The sequence below is a fragment of the Morone saxatilis genome, unplaced genomic scaffold, assembly GCF_004916995.1.
Source record: "Morone saxatilis isolate NCDOM2014 unplaced genomic scaffold, NCSU_SB_2.0 Contig0, whole genome shotgun sequence".
NCBI classification, from domain to species: Eukaryota; Metazoa; Chordata; class Actinopteri; family Moronidae; genus Morone; species Morone saxatilis.
In genome coordinates this window covers 10849159-10855062 of record NW_023339650.1, presented here as the reverse complement: position 1 = coordinate 10855062, position 5904 = coordinate 10849159, and the positions used below count along the sequence as shown (strand labels likewise).

The 5904-nt window shown below is 40.6% G+C and overlaps 1 protein-coding gene across 2 annotated transcripts in view; it reads right to left on the bottom strand.

Moving 5' to 3' along the window:
• The window catches only part of eya1 (EYA transcriptional coactivator and phosphatase 1), a 40158-nt gene extending 35152 nt beyond the window's left edge, over positions 1-5006 (bottom strand). Inside the window, exon 1 of one of the 2 annotated variants that reach the window (XM_035664430.1) lies at positions 4711-5006. The gene's annotated coding sequence lies outside the window, so the exon portion shown is untranslated. The remainder of the gene's footprint in view (positions 1-4710) is intronic. The other variant, XM_035664517.1, reaches the window with a different exon arrangement.
• Between the last annotated feature and the right edge of the window lie 898 nt (positions 5007-5904).

Sequence of the window (5904 nt, the reverse complement as noted above, 5' to 3'; positions counted from 1 at the left end):
ACACACACACACATTCACACATGCAGGGCACTTTAGAGGCCCCCAGATCAGTGGTGCATCTCAGACAATGAACGAGACTGGAAACAAGAACATGGAGAGCATATGGAGCCACATATGTTTCCTATGACGCTACGAATGCCTCTATTACTCTCCTTTAGCTGACAGTTACATTTTGCTGTCCACTCCCGCTCTGCTCGTCTCTCTCCAAACATCAAGCAGAGCCATATACTTGCATGGCTATAACACTATATTAGACCTGACTCCAGCCCACCATGGGAATACAGGGTCCAAAAAAGGTCAAAGGTATTCAACTGGTCAGGAAGAAGGAAAAAGACATACAAAGTCTTTTTTCAAAAATCCTGGCATGATTTTTTAATGGCTGACTGTTTACATGAGCCAGGGTAACCTGAGCTGCATGGTCTTAAGTTTTTTTCTTCTTCTTTTTCAACAGGCTTTACTCTTCACACCAAGGCATGAATACCATTCCAGCTTTACAATTTGCCTACTCCCTCACTGCTTATGGTACAGCCATCTTAGCAAAAAAACCCATTATATTTCATTCTCACTTTAGGAGCTACGGACAACAGCAGTGCCTCCTCCTGGCATTTCCCAATACTAAAATATGCAGAAGGGGTGTAAAAAAATACAAAAATATCAATGGAAAAGAAAGTCGACAGAGGTAAAAGCCATAAAGACGAAAGAGAAACACATTTTGCCACAGCACATTAACAGCGATCACAGAGTTGGGGGAAGTGGTGGGGAGATGTGTGTGTGTGTTTCTCTCTGTGTGTGTGTGTGTGTGTCTGTGTGGTGGCTGGTTTCTGTGTTCAGCAGAGCAGGCCAATGAAGCCATTACCATGCTGGTGTCTCAGCCATTGCCAGCAGGTGAAACCGGCCAGGTGAACAGAGTGGGGGAGATGGGAGAGGGGAGAAGGGAGGGGGCAGGGATTTAAAAGCAAACCTTTCTTCTGCGCCGCTAAATATTTATTGTTTAAAGAAAAGGGCTGCATTCAGCATCTTTGATGTGCTTCTTAGTTCAACCTGAACTGCCAGGTCTTTGAAGCTAACAAGAACAAAGCCAGACTAGATGAAGAGCTGGAAGTGTCATCAAGAGAAAAAAAAAAGAAGTGCCACAACACGCTTCACTCACGGTTGTTTGCTGGCCCTTTTGTTTCGCTTTACTTATTTCAAGACCTGCGTTTCCAAAGGTAAACATAGCCACAGCCAAGCTTTTAGCATAGATCATCTCAGCATGCAGGCTGTCTGACCCGACACAAATCGTTTCTTCGCCTTTGTTACATATTTTGTTACTATTAAGCCAATAGTTACCAAATTTATATGGAAGGTGTTGTATCACCTGCAAACTGATTTAAGTATTTACACATATTACATTTTACTGTTGGAAATAAAAGAAAATGCTTTGTTTGTTCTCTACTCCCTGTCATCCTTAATAGACATTAATTTTATAGGGTATAGTCCTTTGAATTGTACAGTCCATGTAAGCCATGTGTTGTGAGTTACAACTTTTGAAAAACAATGCTTTAATCAAAATCTAACTTTAAAACAACTAATCCCCACTTAAGCTGGTCAGCTGAATCCACATGGTGGCCCAGGAAAAATAAATCCACTCTCAAAGAATGTAGATGCAGACAACAATTGGACACAGATGTGAGTGGAATTAGGCACAGTTTACAAAATGCTACACTTCACTTGTGTCTCTATACGTGGCCGAAAAAAATGACGGCTGCCAACAAATGCCTCCTCAAAAGTGAAGTATTCTAGATAAGACAGGCATCACACGTTTTTAATAAAATAGATGGACATTTGAAAGTGCTTGGTGGTGTAATTCTGAACAATGATGGCACTTTTCTAAACCTCCTTTCTGTTTGTTTAAATTAATTTTTACAGCACTAAAAAACGTATTAAAATATATGTTTAAACCAAAACTTTTTCAATTAAAACAACATGAAATAAAACTTTTTACTTTTTATATTCCATTAACATTTATTTATAAAGATGCACAATACTGGCCTGCACTCAGCACACATATGAGACCTACGGCAACAAATTCTAAAAGCACACAATGCTTCACATACAATTACATTTTTTTACTTATCTGTAATTAAAAGCACAATTATTAACACATGCTGTTTGTTGATGTGCAATTTGTCCCTCTCATTTGGTTCAATCTGACATGGTGTGCTCCAATGCAATTCTCTCAATAGCTACATTAAATCTGTTAATACAGTGCTCTTCAACCTTCAAAATTATTTCCAGAAGGCCAGTTCGCCTTTGAGGGGCCATCAAACAAGATTTAAGGTGCACATTTTATCACAACCTGCCTACCACCGTGACCACCGCAGAACGAGAAAGGCTTTACACCCAAAGATGAAAGAAAGTCCAGTGACAAATCTTAACGATTATATCACTTTAATGCCCGTGGCTTGTTATTCTAATTCTCTCAAACGTGAGACAGTGATCTATTATGTTAATGAAATTATTATCCACCCAGGATAGGAAGCTGAGGATTTTCTAAAATTCTTTAGCTCATATCACACAAAGTTGCAGAAGGTCATGAAGTAGCAGTTTTAAATTTTTAAAAGCAAATAGTGTTATATGATCTGCACAGAGGCACATTTGCAGTACAATGCAATCTCTCAGAATACAATTTCTGTTTAGACTTTCCACTCAGCCGCTTCCTTTTTTATCGTGCGCAACGTAAACATATTGCCATTTACAAACAAACACAAAAGTGGGTGTTAGTGATTGAAGACCTGTAATGGCAATCAACAGAAATCTTTAAAGTTCATTTCCTGTTCTTTCAGGCACATATCCCTGATCCAAACAGTGGCGTGTTAACAAAATAACACCCCACGGTATTTAGTAAACAACCCCTGCCCACTAATCACCCAGTATGGGCTACTTAATAGGAGGTCCCCTATTTCCTATTTCTTTCTCTCGCGCCCTCTTCCCCCTCTCCCTCTTCCTCACAAATAGCTGCATCAGTGAGGCTGGATCAATTATCCCTCTGTGTCTTTCACCAATTTCAATCTCCTCTTTGAGAGAAGAGGACAAGGGTTCGGCCGGCTAGACGGAAGGCATCAGGCCTTGGGCAAACAATGCCACTGCCAACGCCGACCACTCCTGCTTGTGCACACTGCCGCTGCACATGCATGAAGCTCCGCAGCCAGGCAGAGGGCCCTCGATCTCTCCCTGCGCAAAGCAAATACACAGTGTAAACAGCCCCAAATCAGCCTGCTCATTATCTGTTAATTGGATAAATAAGGTTATTGTGTGAGTGAATGGTCGCAGCAGGCGGTCACACACACTGTCATGTTTGTCTACACAGAGCGGAGGCCACTCTGCAAGCAGTCTGGCTCACTAGCCTATCCTAACCTCTCTGTTTCCTCTCTTTCATCTGCTAACACACACCTTTCTAAACACAGAAAAAGGGCAGGCGTTTGGAAATTATAGGAATTAGAGGATGAAAAAGGAAAGAGGAAAAAAAGCACAATTTGATAGAGATGAAATGTCCTTCACACACAAACACACACACATAATAATTCCCTGACTTGTGATGTAAGCCTGTGATCATACACAGAACATTAAACTGGAACATCCTTCAATTAGAGAGACTAGTGATTACAGCGGGTGAGTCATCTTTACTACACGCGAAATACTGGCGAGCGGAGACGCAGCACGGCCGGGAGTCGAGGCCTGTTGTCTTGGTCAGACGCTGAGAGGCTCTCAGGTCTCCGTGCATTCCTGGCCTCAGCAGATGGCATTGGATGTCAACTGCTTTAACTGTGTTGGTTTTGTTTGTTCTGCCAGTCAAAAAGGGACTCCTGCAGGGACCAGCGTGTTTTCCTTGTCCGATCAAAAATGTCAACTGGACCAAGCAGAAGAGGATCCCATATTTCAAAGGGCAAATTTGGGATGTATTTGCAGCTTGGATATGAGTTATCATGCTCCTACAGCAGACTTTTTTTGCAATTAAAAAATTATTTTGAACTAAGAGTGGAGAAAAACTATAGGTCATCATTTTTGAAATGGAGATTTTAGGGGACATCTTTCTTTAAATTTCATTCATAATTACAGACAAATTGAACTGTTAAATTTCAAAAAAATTCTGGACATACCGTATGTGTTATAAAAACAGAACATCAGAGTAAGATTTTTAGCTATTATCAAATGTACTGTAATATACTATAAATTGTTATTTAAATATCATGTTACATTTTTAAACGGACTTCTTTATCAGTATATGAGCTGCATTTACTTTCCCTTAAATTAAAACTGAACATTCAACCAGAGCAATTTTTTTCTTGGCAATTAATCTACCATCATCAATGAATTACAGCTGACCTGTGAATATTAAAGTCGTCCTCTTTGGTTTATATTATTAACATTATTATATATTTTTGAATAGCTCTACAATAATGCTATTCTTACAATAATAAAGACGTAGATAGTACTATTTTAAACCACAACAATTAATGACAAGGTTTGTGCATAAATCTAATTTTTACTCCCACAGCAATGCTTTAATTGGGAATTATATGCTAAATTGAATGTTGATGCAAGTTTGATCAAATAAAGCAGATAATTCCACACACACACACACACTCTGAAATAGTAAAAAAAATCCGACACGGCAAGAGAAGACAGTCAATATCTCAAACATCAAGTAGAAATTAAAATCATACTCACTACAATTATGGTTGAATCCCTGTGTGTTTATCCCTTCTTTAAAAAAAAATCTTCTACAGAAAGATCGTTCAGTCCAGCAGAACGGACAACACACTTTCTAAAACTGTTCTTCAGGTGTTTGTAGAATCTGTAGCACAATAAATGTAAACTACAAGACTACTTTTTTCTTTTTCATTTTAGGTGTTGGAACCCATGGAGCCCCGCACGGTATCTCAGGAGACCCAGTCCTAGTGAGAAAGAGAGTTGTCCGATTACTGCTTCAGGCAGTGACTAGTGAGTGTCTGAGGAAGAGGGAAAAAAAGAGAGAGAGTGAGAGAGCGAGGGAGAGGGAGGGAGGGAGAAAGGCAGTGAATGAGGGAGGGAGCGAGGGAGGCTGCTGCCGTTTGAAAAAGCAGAAAAGTTGCTTGGTGCTCTCTCACAGGAAGACTTTGGGTCTGGAGGAGGCACAGGGGAGTTGCGCCTCACACCAGCTCCCCATATGTCATTCACTCACAGCTTTAAGCAATACAGCCCTCTCCAGATTGTATCAGTGGAGACTAAGACAATGAAATGGCCTGCCTGTCCACTGGAACACCAGGCGCCGCTCACACACCCCAAGGGCCCTCACTTTTTTTTCTACCCCCGTTTCTCTCTTGTTTTTGTTATGCTCTGTTTTTAACCACAAACCACTTTTTTTTTTTGCTCTCTCTTGTAAGTCTTAGGTCGCTGCTGGCTTTCTCTTTGTCACAGAGGGATCTTCAGAGGGTAAACAAGGGTTTAGGTCATTAGCTTAGGTGATGGGGAGCCGGAGGTTTAACAGCAGGCCGAGCGGCTCTGCTCTGTCCGTCTCCACAGCAGTCTAGTGGAAGTCCTCCGTCAACACATCCACGCCGCGTCTGTGTGCAAGGTAATGACTGCCTTCTGTCTGCTCCAGGTTATTATTTCAACTGTGCGAAGCTACTACACAAGGCCACGTTGCTACTGATGAGCTCAAAGTGGTGATTTATTCAAGCTGGTGATGAGGCTTGTACAGCTTTTTCTTTTATATGTCGTACCATATTTTCTTTCCAAGAATATCAGTTCTGTGTAATGAATGGTTGAAAGGTCAATGGGCCATTTAAAATTTGTTTAATTTCCACATAATAAAACTGTGGGTGAAATACCAACTGTAATACTGAAAAATGATTACCAAGAAAGAGGAAATCATACATTTAC